The following is a 15,097-nucleotide window of genomic DNA, read 5'->3' on the forward strand; positions in this document are numbered from 1 at the left end:
ATGAACCCAGGCATTATTTGGGGTGTTTTTACATGGAAATATGTGATCTGATTCCAAACAAACAAATATATATTCACCATATTTCTAAATGTGAGGCTACCAAGAGACATTATTCACAGCAAGTCATACAGAAGCTAATTACACGAGCACAGACAAGCTTAACAGAATCAATCCAAAGGCAATGGGGAGTGGGGGAATCTGCTTCAATTCTTCACTCCTACAGGAAGTTGTTTCTAAATGTGGTTGAAGAGGAGAAACTGTGATACCCTGGAGGGTAACTCTTACTGTTTCACTTTAATTATTCATTTCTCCTCGAAATAAGATTCAATAAAAAAAGTAATATTAGTTCGTTTCAGACACCCATTTTGATAGGCATGGTGGGATAGAATTCACTATTAAAACAAGATCTTGCCAACTAACTTTATTACTCTCGTGCCCTTTAAATATCCACCTAGAAGTTATCCCACAAACATAAGAGCAAATGCAAATCACTGGGCTTTGTGAACCATAAAATCCAATATCAAGTAAGTGTTATCAGGGTGATTAGGAGGGAGCATGAGATCCAAGGGACGGAGAGGACCAAAAAAGGTGAGAGCCTGACCTATTCTTATTGAGCCAGTGACGCTCCCCACAGCCACGAGTGGATCATTTTCTCTTTCATGGCTTTGCTTCTCTGCGTGCAAATGGGAAGTAAGCATTCATCACTCACATTCATCCATCTCAAAAGTGCCAGGGTCCTTAGAGAATCTAGTCTCACCACTTCATTGTAGGGATGAGAATACTTACGGACAAGAATGCCAAAGCAGGGCTGTAAGTACTTAAAACCCACAAAGCTAGTGAGTGTCAGAGCCTGGAGTGGGTCAAGGTCTCCTAATTCTTGCATCAGCACTGACACTCTGGTATAACAGTCAAGTATGACCACACAGAGTTGCTGAGATGGGCTATAAATATACAAACCTAAATCCTTTACAGGACAGCCCGGCCATCACACTAATGCCAATAATCAGTTAACATTTGATTTCTCTGGTTTCTACCAAACAGCTATGATAGAATATAATAATATGATAGAAGTTGTTTGTGACACATTTAGAAGCTACTATAGTATTCGTTCAAAGTTAAATTGGCATTTTTTAAAACATTATTTTCACACTGAATATCCTGAGTTCTCTATTTATAGGTAACTTTAACCAAACACATTTAACATTTTTTTAAAAATCAGGATTACCTGCAAAGAAATTCTGTTTAGAACAGATTTGATTTTGACTAATGCCATACAAAAATGCATCCAATTTGCTTTAAAAACATTGAGTCAATAAATGTCTGATAATCTCTAAAATGACTTGTAGCTGGAGGATTCCTAACTGGGTTGTGATCACGGCTTAACAAAATGCATCTCTCCAAGATAAGTGTACTCTCCCGGCTGAGAGCTGAAAGGATAGGAAAAAGATTACTCATGGCTGGTTTGGACTTCACATATGTATACGTAAAAGGTTCATTTCAAAAGTTCAGTACTTTTGCCAACCCATTTTATTCCAATCAATTTTTTTCTGAATAAAATTAAGATTAAGAGGTTGAGAAAATATAAAAGTCATGGAAGTAATCATTGACTCCTATGCCGAAGCATTAACAGAAATACTTCTACTGGAAGGACATCCCGCAGATAGCCAAATGATCTTTAGGGCAAAAAGTCCTGGGAGGTACACAGAGGAAAGTCCATCCAAACACTCTTCCCCCCCACCCCAGTCTCCACCTTATTTCAAGGAGCAACTTAAATTATTACATCCTCTGAGCAGCCTTCCTTGATTCTGTCTAGTTGCTGCCATGTGTTGCCCCAGGCATATCCCTGATACACTCTACTTACTTACCTAGCTCCCAATTAGAATGTCATCTCCTGGGTGTAGGGGCCTGGTGGCCTTCTGGCCTATTCCCTTCTTTACTTCTAGCGCCTAGCACAGTAACCGGCACAGAGAAAGCATCCAAGCGCTTATTGAATGAATGGAAACAATGAATGCGGAGGGCAGAGGCCTGGACGAATGTGTGTGGGGGGAATGCAATTCATTTCAGACAAATTCTCTTGCCAAGCGAGTAAAAACATGGCGCGTAGAAAAGACCTCAGAGATCATCTGGCCCAACCTCCTCATTTTCCAGAAGCCAAGTAATCTTGGCTTAGTGCTGCATGAACTATAAAAGAATATTTCAGAAAACATATGAAAGAATATTAGGAAAAGCAAATATTCTCTCTAATGAAGGAAGATACCAGCCCACACAATCTGCAAGCAGAACTTAATTAAAATGTTCACAGTGCTAATTTTATCTGGCTTCTATTAGTGCCTTCAAAAGTGTCCATCTATTACCTGGCAGTGTCAAGTCTACATCATCCAGGCTCAATTACTTAGTATGTAGATCAGGCAAGATCCTCTCTTCCTCTCCCGCCTGTGTTTCTCCAGCTTTTCATGCTCATTAGCACCTCCAACAGAAGGCTGAGGAAACGAAACTTCAATTTATCAATGTCAACTGTTGAACCAGCAAATTGCATCAGTCCCGCCCACACATGGAAGTGTTTGGACAATTCTGAATCAACAAGATGTTGGCAGCTGTGTTCCTATGGTTCAGTAATTGCATTGTTTCCTACTGTGCTCTACGGGTTGTGAAATGAATTTATTAAATAACCTACACAAAGGGAATGTGGTGTGGGCTAGTGGAAACAGCTCTGAGCTGGTGTTGGGAGACCGTCCCACTTTGACCACTAGCCTTGACTTCAGTTTTTCTAGTCCTCAGGCTCCTAACTACCTAAGAGGATAATTCTGCCCTGAGCAGCAGAGAAATCTCTGGCACCTAAACCATTGTTGTTACTGTGCTTCAGAGAATGCACTAGAATCTGTAACTGACCACTTCATACTGGAAGACAGTAGTCAGGAAAGGAAAATTGAGTCCACACACATGAAGCATATAATGGAGAGATTTAAACAGACATAGCGTATAAGAACCTGCTGTATAACACAGGGAACTCTACTCAATACTCTGTAATGACCTCTATGGGAAAAGAATCTAAAAAAGAGTGGATACATGTATGTGTATAACTGATTCACTTTTGCTGCACACCTGAAACACAACAGTGTAAATCAACTCTACTCAAATAAAAATTTAAAAAAAAAAAAAAAGAAGAAACTAATTCTACTGTCTTTGGTAAGTTTGCCAGTTGGTATTTTGCCAGTTGTCTTGGATTATTAAAACTAGTTGGTGTTTTGTAAATCTGGCTGTGTGACAGAATGAGACATATTTTCAAGTGAAGATGAAAAACTTACTTGGTATATTATTACAATTGTAAAAGAGGAAAAACAATTAAGTTTAAGAAAAGTCAACCCTAAGCCTAGTTGACCCTATTTCCGTTAGTGCTAAACCAGACTCAATCTTAGAAGGCAAAATGATTTGTGATTACAGAGAACGTCCCCAGAGAGCTGCCCTGCTGAGGGGTGGGAGGGAAGTCTCCCTGGGCCCTGAATGGCTCAAGGTCTCTTGCGTGGTTGGGGTATTTTTTTTCTGGGCAAAGATAGAGGAGTCTGAGTGGGAAAAATACCCTCCCTTCAACTGGGAGTTTGGCACTCACTCAGGGCCCTAATTTTGTTTTCAATGGTTTCCCATTCTTTCTTAAAAAGCAAAAAAGTTAAAGTAAGGCTTTCTCTCAAATTAAGAAGCAGAATTCCACTCCTTTCCAAACACTGTAATCAATTATTTTATAAATAGGACTTGACTCAGATCCATAATCATTTACTGAAGTCTACACATAGCCCAGTGGTTCTGGCCAGGTGGTACAATGGCTGACAGATTACTTACCCTGGGCTTGATCATTTCCACAATGGGCGGGATGACAGTTAATGTGTGTCATGCACAATCCCACGGCTGGCCACGCTGAAGTCTATCATAGCTGAGCTAGGTGCTTAATTTCCCAATCTCCTACCTAAACCTTGAAGAAACTATAAGAGGTAGGTATTAGGATTACTATTTTGCAGACAGAGAAGTGGTTACTCAAGGGCATGAAGTGAGGAAGTAAGAAATTTAGGAACTAAAACCAGGTCTGGCTCACTCCAAATCTCACCAGCTTTCTGCAACAAGATGTTGGTGTGAATCTCTGGGATATTTTGTTCTTTCTAGACTGGATGACAAAGCCTTGCAAGGCACTCTTCCGAATAAATTAATGGTACTACACTGAGGCCTTTTCTTCCCAACAGAGTCAATGGAATATGTACACAGAAGTTCATCATCGGAGCTTTATGTGCTTTCGTTCTGGCTGAATGCTAATTTACTTTATTCTCTAATGAGGAGACCTCTAGCCAAATTGCAGGTCAACAGCCTGATGAGCGGCACAGTGGAGTGTGAGTTTTTAAAAAGCCACCCACGGAGCTGCATTCAGAGCTGAGGGTCAGTGCTCCAGTCCTCCCTGGAAGGCACCATGGACCCAGACAGGAGGCCAAGGTTCCAGCTTGCTTCTGCCTCAGGACTGGGGCCGAGAAACCTGTATTCCCAAGTCACAACTGTAGCAAGTCATTCCCCTCACCTGGGGCCTGTTTCCCCATCTGGAAAATGGTGGGTTTGGACCGACTGATGTATTTTTTAAAGTCAAGTCTATTGAGGTATAACTTATCTACAATAAAACTCACCCCTTTGACAGATACAGTTTGATGAGTCTGACACAGGTATACAGTTTGATAACTATAGCCACAATTGAGACACAGAAGACTTCCATCACCCCCCAAAATGTCCTCATGCCCTTTTGCAGTCAATCTCCTTTCCAAGCCCCAGGCAATCTCAGATCTGATTTCTATCCCTGTAGTTTTACCATTTCCTGAAGGGCACACAGGTGACAAAGTAATAGCCTTTCATGCCTGGCTTCTTTCACTTAGCATGGAACTTTTAATATTCATTCATGTTGTTGAATTCATCAAATCAATAGCTGGCTTCTTCTTATTGTTGAGCAGTATTTCCCTGTATGGATATGATGCACTTTGTTTATCTACTCACCAGGTGATGCACAGTTGGATTGTGTCTAGTTTTTTGCTAATATGAATAAAACTGTATGCCTCTGTGTTAACATAAATTCCATTTCTCTTCGGTAAAGACTTAGGTGTATGATAGCAGTGCCATTTGTTAAGTGCGGGGTGTGTGTTTAACTTTCTTACAAAGTGTCTCACTGTTTTCCAAAGTGGCTCTGCCATTGTGCGTTCCCACCAGCCATGTATGCGGACTGGTTGCTATTTAATGGGTAGCCTCAGATAATGACGGCGATTCCTATCAATGTCCCATGAATATATCGACTCTTCCAGAGCAGAGGTCCCCTGAAATGCATCTCAGTAGCCTTCACAGCACCAAGGACAGATGCAAAGTAAGTGCACGGACTCAGTGTCGGGAGCCCTTCCGGCTCCGATAGCACTATCATTCTCTTCTTTTCCTTCTCTGGACACCTTGTTCTGTGACAGTGGAGAGTAAACACTGGCTTTAGGCTGAAATCGGTCTGGGACGGCCTGCAAAACTACCACCTACTAGCTGTGTAAGGTAAATACTTTCACCTCTCACAGGCTTGATTTCCTCTTCTGCAAACTGGAGGTGATCATTACCTTCCGCGCAAGTTGTCGGAAGATTAAATGATGTAATTATGTGTGCTCAACCCACAGTAAGTGCCCGGTAAATAGCAATTTTTAGCTTCTACAGTTATAGACTGGCATGGCTGATAAAGAAATGGTAGGTGATAAACTTGACCCCCTTCCAAAAGTCCCCAACAACAACTAGAATGTGAAAACGGAGTGCCCTGTGTTCCACTGCACAGACCTCACCATGTTTTCCTGAGAGATTCAAACGGTTCAAGAGTTCCCTCTCTCCACGTATTATGTTGGTGTATTTATTCTTCTCCTTATTTATAATGTATACACGTGTATGTATTAAATATGTACATTCAGCGAGAGAGAGAGAGAAATGAACAAAAGAAAGAGTTCCTCTCTTGTTGAGCTTAGAGTCTAATGTGTTCCTTTTAACTGATGTGTAGAAAGACACAGGACAGAAGTTTTGCCGTGGGCAAGGAAAAAGGCAGAGTGCCAGGGCCAGCATTCTAGATCTCAGCCAAGCAGCTTAAAGTGTGGCAGCATTTATGGGATTGCTGCAGCTCTAACTTCCATTTTATTCAGGGAAATATACTGTAGGTCTAAAGGTTTCCTGAATGCTAATGTGTGTGTGTGTGTGTGTGTGTGTGCGTGCGCACGTGTGTGTTAAAGAGGGAGAGAGGAGAGAGGCAAGAAAGGAGGATGGGGATTCCACTGATGGGCATCTGAGCTCTGAATAATGCATCAACACGTTTCATTTGAAGCACTGTTTGTGTTCCATCCCACCCACCCCACCCCCCTGCAAGCTAACTGCCTTGCTGTCTTGAGCACCCAGCTGTTGCTGTCTGAAACCTGACCTTCATTGTGAAGAGGCTCACAGCTGCAGCAAGCTGTCTACCTAGTAATGCCTGGGTTCTTATCGGCTTCATGCGTCTTGTTCCCTTAACCAACTTAGTGAAGTGGGTTGGTCTCCCTAGTTCCTTCCCCCAAACCATTAGTCTCTCGGCCAAAATAAGAGGAGGGGGCAAGTACCCCTTGAGGAGAGAGGAGTTCCGGTTGCAGGGCAGCCCTGCAGAGGGCCACTGGAGGCCTGCCCGGCTCAGCTCACTTTCCTACTAAGAGCGTGGTTCATGGACCAGGAGCAAGGGCATTATATTAGAATGCAGAATCTCAGGGGCTTCCCTGGTGGCGCAGTGGTTGAGAATCTGCCTGCCAATGCAGGGGACACGGGTTCGAGCCCTGGTCTGGGAAGATCCCACATGCCACGGAGCAACTGGGCCCGTGAGCCACAATTACTGAGCCTGTGCGTCTGGAGCCTGTGCTCCGCAACAAGAGAGGCCGCGACGGTGAGAGGCCCGCGCACCGCGATGAAGAGTGGACCCCACTTGCCGCAACTGGAGAAATCCCTCGCACAGAAACGAAGACCCAACACAGCCAAAAATAAATAAAATAAATAAATTAAAAAAAAAAAAAAAAAAGAATGCAGAATCTCAGGCCGGACTCTAGACCTACTGAATCAGGGGACCCCAAGTATGTGTAGGCACATTAAAGTTTCAGAAGTGCTAGAATGGGATATAAACCCCAAAGAGTTTTCCAAGAGCCTGACCTAAGCATATAAGATGGCCAAGCAGATCGGGACAGAACTATGTTGGAAAGGCAACGTGGTGTGAAGGAAACAGCCAGCCCCAAAGACCCTCACTTCCTGATATTCATGCCCTTGTGTAGTTCCCGCGAACACGGAGTCAGGGTTGGTCTGTGTGGCAAATCGAATGTGTAGAAGTGAGAGCACGAGACTTCCGGGACAAGGTCATAACAGGCACCGCAACATTTTCCTGGCTTGGTCCTTTGGATCACTTGCTGGGGTGGGGTGGGGAGGGGAGGGGGGTGGAAAGCCCATCACTGTGTGGGGGGCTCTTTCAAGACCTGGTGGAGAGGCCCACATGGGGAAAAATTGGGGCCTCCCAGCACCAAGAACCTCCAGGCCCAGCCAAGCTTTCAGGTGACTGCAGATCCAGTCAACGCCTTACCTGCTACTTCATGAGAGACCCCAAGCCAGGAACACCCAACTAAGCCACTCCCAAATGCCTGATCCCAAGAGACCGTGTGAGCGAATCAATGTTTAATGCTGTTTTAAGCCACTGAATTTTGCAGTATTGCTTATTCATTGACAAATGACTAGTACAAGGACAGACAGCTGGGTCTGAGACTGGGCTTCCCCTACTAGGAGTGGTTTTCCACTCTCACGTCATCTTCTTAGTGCCTCAGATGCCTCATCTACAAAAGGAACAACCACAGTTCATCCAATCTTCAACCCCTTTGAATATACAGATGCACCATTACTTTATATATCACTAAGACAGGAAAAAAAGATGTCATCAAATTAGTACATCTTAGGTCCTCAAATGCATACAAATTTTAGAGATGTAAAATTGTGGGAAGATGTGCATCTTAAAATTGATGAAATACAGTATGATGTTTGTTCTGCCTGCCACATGGAGATGGTAAAAGGATCAGTGGCACAACAGATGAGAAGGCGGGAAGTGATGGGCAGCATTCTGAAGCACCACTGCTTGAGAAAGGGAAATGACACTATGGTTCCAGACCAGCTAATTAAACTGGCTCTGCTGGGCTTCATCATTTCACTTTTAATGCTCTTGCCTCGGGCTCCTATCACAATTTACGCTCAAAATGACTGCTACAAAGCCCAACTGAGAGGGAAAAATAGTTAAGGAAAACCATCTATGGCAGTGCTCCCTAAACTTGCTGGAGCATAAGAAATGACTTAGTGCATTTGTTAAATATACACCCAGGCCCCTTGCTAGAGACTTTGATTCAGTAAATCTGGAGTGAGTGTTGGAATCTATATTTTACCAAGGGCCCCAGGCAGTTCTTATGAACACACAAGATTTAAAACACTGATCAAAACAATATAATATCCATCCCTTATTAATATTTTTCCTTGCATCAAACATAATAGAAAAGTATAAGTCTGGATTGCCTTAGCTATGTCCCCATATAAAAAAGGCCTTCGATCTGGTATAAGATTTTACTGAAGGTCAATGTAAAAAAAAAAACAAACTGTCTTACAAAGGAATTTGCTATCACTAGAAAACTTACTGAAGTCATGGAAAATTATACTATTCAATGCTTATAGTATAAAAATCTGTATAATATTAGAGGAGATATATTAAAGAATGTATCTCCTAACAGGCTGATCTGTTTCCTTTTTTAAAAATTGAGGTATAGCTGACGTACAATATTATATAAGTTTCAGGTGTACAACATAGTGATTCACAATTTTTAAAGGTTAAACTCCATTTATAATTATAAAATATTATCTATATTCCCTGCACTGTACAATATATCCTTGTCACTTATTTATTTTATACATAGTAGTTTGTGACCTGTTTGCTTTTTTATCAGTCAATAAGAGTTGCTAAGCAACCATATTTTCCTTTTTTGCTTGGACTGCCAGGAATCTTTCACTTAAAATCCATGCCCCCCAAATGATAATAACATTAAAAATAATTAATATTTTTGGTCAAAAACATAGTTGCTGCTGCACAAAGCTTCTTGGGAGGTTTTGAGTTTGTTGTGTATTTTAATGGTCATGTTATAGTCATGTGTTTTTTCTTAATACTCACGTCTTTTTGGAAGTAGGCAAGAAACAGATTTTAAAATGAATACTATTTGTTTTGTTTTGTTCTGTTTCTAATCACATTTAGACTAAATGACCACAACGCAATTTCTAGCAACTCTTTGCTGAGTTACGTGGGTCGTCTCCTCTCATGCCAATCCCTTGGCCAGCTTTTAAAACATCATAGGAATGTTAACCCCATCTTGGCAAGGAATGTCGATTTCCTATTCAAGCCAAATACTTATGCAAATAAACAGAAAATAATTTTAGAGCACCTCCTCAAAAGCCTCTTCTTGTTTTCTCTGGTGCATAACATAATTTTCTGACAATCTGACCCAACTATGGCAGCAGAGTCAGGCCATTAAAATCTTTCCCTATAAGAACAAAACACACAAAAAAATCTTCCACTTCATTTTCCAACATCTTACTCATGTGCTTTCAGTTTTGCAACAGAATTTCATCCTCGACCTGAATGTCTAAATATCTCCCAAACAATAATTAAGTCACTACAACCCTGCTGTGTAAAGGGCATTTTCTGACAGATGGGATACCAAGACAGAACATGGAAATTGCTTCTACTCTTCCCCAGCCTTACGGAGCAAGGAGACTCAGGGCAAGGATTTTCATAATCAACCTTGGAGTCTGAGGTGCACGTAGAGGCTCAAAAGGACATGACTAAGGTATCGATATAGAGTATGGAGTAGTGTTAACTCATTGATGTTCCAATGAATATTTCCAATTTCCACGAATTTCCTCATACCATCTGGCTATCCAAGCTGACTTCACCCTGTTTTTTCGGTCAAAGATCCTTTACTCTGTGAAGTCTTCCCAACTGCCTCTCTCCTCCCATCAGGGTTAATCCCATTCTCATCTGTCTTCCCATGACACTCACAACATGACAACACAATGGATTGCCTTATCTACTTGTCTCCGCTGCTGGACCAAGTTGCTCGAGGTCAGTGATCCCAGTTAATTCCTCTTTGAACTGCAGGACCAATCAGATTACCTGGTACACATCAGGTGCTTGGTCAATTTGTATGAATGAAAGAATCTAGCTCAGGGACTCTGAGGTCCCTCAGATTCTCTGATTCAAATTCAGTCATTATGCAAATAAGGACATTAGGCCCAAAGAACCCATCTTTCCCAGAGTTACACCAAAAAAAGGAAACAAGACAGACAAAAATCCAAATTTTCTCATTCCCAACCCACTGATTCTCCTTTACTTGACCTATTACACGACCTCTGACCTATTTGCCAGACCCCTGTCTTCTGCCACCACTTCTTGGACCTTCCAATTTAGTTAGTCTCTCCCTCATCCATCATTTCTCAACCCAGAGTCAGGTCCTCAGGGAGAAACCTTCCAGCCTGGGGCAGGCTCCTTCATTATCTGCTCCCATACCTCCTCGAATCATGCTTCTTTCCTGTGAGAATGTATCCCAGCCTGCAATTATACTTTCAAAAGTGAAACTACTAGGCTTCCCTGGTGGCGCAGTGGTTAAGAATCCGCCTGCCGGTGCAGGGGACACGGGTTCGAGCCCTGGTCCAGGAAGATCCCACATGCCGGGGAGCAACTAAGCCAGTGTGCCACAACTACTGAGCCCACGTGCTGCAACTACTGAAGCCCAGGCGCTTAGAGCCTGTGCGCTGTAGCAAGAGAAGCCACCGCAATGAGAAGCCCGCGCACCATGATGAAGAGCAGCCCCTGCTCGCTACAATTAGAGAAAGCCCGCGCGCAGCGAAGACCCAACGCAGCCAAAAATAAATAAAATAAATAACTTAAAAAAAAAAAAAAAAAGTGAAACTATTTTATGAAGGTCCAGCTTTCTCACGGAACTCCCTGAGAGCAGAAACATGTATTTGTTGCTGCCGCTCACTGCTATATCCCTAGTGCAGGAAGCCTCACTCGACTAATTATTTGTTGAATGAATAAATCATTTAAAAACTCTCCAAAAATAAGGAGTCAGTCGTACAAATATTCTGTCTCATGAATAGCAGAGATACAACGAAAGCAACTCACCCTTCCTGTACAATATTAAAAGATATCTCTATTTTTGCGTTCAGATAATTCACTTTACAGATAACATGTAACTGATGCTTAAACTCGGATGTCCCTGTTTCAGAATCTGGGAAAAACCTGGGCAGCCTTCTTCTTTCAATGGGTTCACAATGAAATGCTAGTTATTTTAGCATGAGATTAAGACAAACTGGGACCAGCAGTGTGATGCTCACAGAATTTCTTTCCCAGGATAGACTGAAATATCTAGATTATGTAGACAACTGCTTTCTACAACAGGTATGGATATTTGAGAGGATTATTCTAATTCAATTTGCCCCTGCATCTTTAAAAAGTTTCTTAAAAGCATGTAGCAATAGTTGCAATTTTTTTCCACTTAACCCAGAGAAAGGGCCAGGTCACGTCTCTGATCCCCAAGTCACTTACAGATTCCAGAAAGAAATATGACAATTTGATGTAATTGCTTAGAATATTTTGACAATCTGTTGGGTCTAAAACAGTTTCATTAGATATCAAAAATCGTTTCCAGTTCTAACTCTGGAATTAAACTAAAGAAGTATATGGCTCACTTCTGTTTCTCTCTCTTCTTCACCTGTTTAAATATAACAAAACTCTTGTCAGTTTGAAGGTTTACTAGCCTTGATCCTACAACTCATGGTGAAAAACCTGCCCTCCTTTGGAAGACCAAGAACAAAGTGGTGAGAAAAGCCCTCCCTTGGACAAAAAGCTTTGATTACAGGATGTCACTATTTTTGGAATGTTCTTAGCACATTCCCTATGAAAAACCATTATATCTTCCCCTCCTTGGAGCTTGAAAAAAATGTCCTACCTCTCCTAAGCTGGCTGGGGTATTCTCAGCGGTGTTGGAGTGAGGCAACAGTGATGTCAGAGAGTGTGGTTATATGCTCTGATTTGGCTTTGAGTGAATAGACTTGGGTCATAAATCAAGAGACCTAATTATAAACATAGCACCATCCTTCCCTGGACCTCAGCTTCTTCTATTATTAAATAAAGGGCATTACTCAAAGGTCCCGGTTATCACTAGCATCCTGTGACTCTAACTTTGACCCTACTAACACAGAGAGAAAATCTCAGAGCTTGTTTCTGGGAAAGCAGAGAAAGGACCAGATATCTAGAGGGGGGTTTACTGTCTGTTCTGCCTCTGCTATAGATGCCCACGGGTGCTCTGCACCTAACCCCGGCCATTGCTTCACAGTGGACCTCTAACACCCAAAGGTAATCTGGATGCTTGTTATGGGCTGGAGTGTGCTCCCCTCAAATTCATATTTTGAAGCTCTAACCCCCCAGTACCTCCAAATGTGACTCTATTTGACCCTAATCCCAGCAGACTGATGTCCTTATAGGAACAGGAGACTGGACACAAAGAGACCCAGAGGAAAGGCCATGTGAGGACACATTGAGAAGCCAAGAAGAGGGGTCTCAGGAGAAACCAAATCTGCTGACCACTTGATCTTGGACTTCCAGCCTCCAGAACTGTGAGAAAATAAATGTCTGTTGTTTAAGCCACCCAGTCTGTGGTATTTTGTTACAGCAGCCCTTGTCAACTAATACAATGCTGAACTGATTCACCTGTTTAGATAAGAAATTGGATCTTCTTGTCTATATCTCTCCTTTCTCCAATGAAAAGACTTCAGTTCTAAAGCAGGAAAGTAACTTTCCCAAGGTCACACAGGTACTTAGTGCCTGAAGAGACACTAGAACAGAGCTTATAGAGGGAAATAGGTATATTCAACAGCCTGGACTTTTTCCTTAAAAACAATCCATGTCATACAATAAAACACTGAAACTTGGCATAGACATATGCATCAAAAAACTCATACCCAGTGTACAGTCATAATATGCTTGAGTGACCAATTATAAATTACGGTATTTCATTGAACTGAAAACGCATGTTTAAAACATGCCCTGTTTTACCCAGAACTCTGTCAGCATCCAGGAGGTATTAGGACTTCTACTCTAGAAGGCTAACAACTTTCCTCCAGGGAGTGCTCACCTTAGCTACTGACTTTCCTTTGTGCTCTATTCTTTCCCAAAGGAGCCTCCTGAAGTCTGTGTACAGGGAGAGACACTCAAACATAAGCATGACTGTTTTTGAGACTAATACCAGGCATGAGACTCAACATTTGCACTGGAACCCATCTCCATTCTCCACTCCTGGTCACACACAAGACCTGACCAGGCAGTCCCCGGGTCCCTGGGCTGACATGGGCTCCATGCCAAGCCTGAGATGAGGCTTCAGGGGGGACCTAGCTGCATGTTCCCCCACCACAGAAGACGGAGGCCCTGAAAGAGAACTCAGATGAAATTATCCATAGCAAACCTTGATTATCAAAACTGGCTTAAGGAAAAAGAGAAAGGTTCTAGTTCACTGGTTCCTAAATGGACATGTTCAGGGCTGTCTGCATCTGAATCATCTCAAAAGGGTTTGGTTTTTTTTAAAAAAATAAACTTCAAAACCTCATCCTTAGGCTGTGCTATTTCACGGGTCTAGGGTGGGGCTCTGGACTGTGTATTTTTAGGTGATCCTCGGGTGAGTATAAAATTTGGGAAATACTCAAAACCGCTCTACACTTTTCAGAGTTGAAATAAAACAATTGAGAAGTAGCTGGTGTCTACAAATCATAGTTTATATCATTGAGTCATTATCATTAACTATCACAAACATCATAATCCTGGAGTTCTTTGAGGTACCATCCATCTATTTCTATATTAGCTTATCCATTGTTAGATAACAGAACATCCCAAAACTTAGTGACTTGTAACAACAAACATTTCTTATCTTTCAGTTTCTGTAAGTTGGGAATTCAGGTGTGGTGGGGCTGGGTATTTCTGGCTCAAGGGTTTTCACGAGGTTGCCATTAAGTCACTGGCTGGGGCTGCAGTCATCTGAAGGCTTGACTGAGGCCGAATAATCTACTTCCAAACTGAGGCCTCAGTTTCTCACTGACTGCTGGCAGAGGCCTTAGTTCCTCCCCACCTAGGCTTCTACATAAGACATCCTATGTGTCCTCATGACATGGCAGATACCTCCCCTAAGAGCAAGTAATCCAACAGAGAGAGAAAGGAGGAAGCCACAGTGCCTTTCATGACCCAGTCCCTGAAGTTACACATTATCATTTGCACTTTTTTCTATTCATTAGAAATGAGTCACTAAGTCCAACTCACATTCATGGAGAATAGGCCTCATCTTTTTTTTCTAATAAATTTATTTTTATTTTTGGCTGCATTGGGTCTTCGTTGCTGTGTGTGGGCTTTCTCTAGTTGTGGCAAGCGGGGGTTGCTCAGCAGTTGTGGTGCAGGGGCTTAGCTGCTCCGCGGCATGTGGGATCTTCCCGGGCCAGGGCTCGAACCCGTGTCCCCCGCATTGGCAGGCAGATTCTCAACCACTGCGCCACCAGGGAAGTCCTGAGGCCTCATCTTTTAAAGGAAGTGTCAAAGAATTTGTGGACATATTTTAAACCACTACAATTTCCAATATATGTCATACTCTGAGAATGGAATAGAAATTAGAAATAAAGAAGCATCTCTGGTCTTGACGCTGCCCTCATGGAATCTGGGAGCAGGGGTAGAAGAAAGGACCAGGATACCCAATACATTATTCTCCTTTTATGAAGTCAAGCTAGTGAACAGTCAGTTAGGTTAGAGGCAGAGGCACATAAATGTAATAAATTAGAAGTCAAAAAGACTTGGGTGTGAGACCCGACTTGCCCAGCTTTAGCTTTGTACCTCACTTAGCCACTGAGCTACTACCCTCTTTCTTTACAAAATGAAAATTATTTATTACTCACTAGTGGTGAAGGGGCAGAGACTCTACAAAGGCAAAGAAGATAAAAT

The 15,097-nt window shown here is 42.3% G+C and overlaps 1 protein-coding gene across 3 annotated transcripts in view; it reads right to left on the reverse strand.

The window, feature by feature from the left end:
* The window catches only part of MB21D2 (Mab-21 domain containing 2), a 110,823-nt gene that overhangs the window by 31,198 nt on the left and 64,528 nt on the right, over positions 1-15,097 (reverse strand). Inside the window, exon 1 of one of the 3 annotated variants that reach the window (XM_007195192.2) lies at positions 2,355-2,474. The exons of the other annotated variants lie outside the window; for them this stretch is intronic. The gene's annotated coding sequence lies outside the window, so the exon portion shown is untranslated. Of the gene's footprint in view, positions 1-2,354; positions 2,475-15,097 lie in introns of those variants that run through there. 3 annotated transcript variants of the gene reach the window in all.

The sequence above is a fragment of the Balaenoptera acutorostrata genome, chromosome 4, assembly GCF_949987535.1.
Source record: "Balaenoptera acutorostrata chromosome 4, mBalAcu1.1, whole genome shotgun sequence".
Taxonomy (NCBI): domain Eukaryota; kingdom Metazoa; phylum Chordata; class Mammalia; order Artiodactyla; family Balaenopteridae; genus Balaenoptera; species Balaenoptera acutorostrata.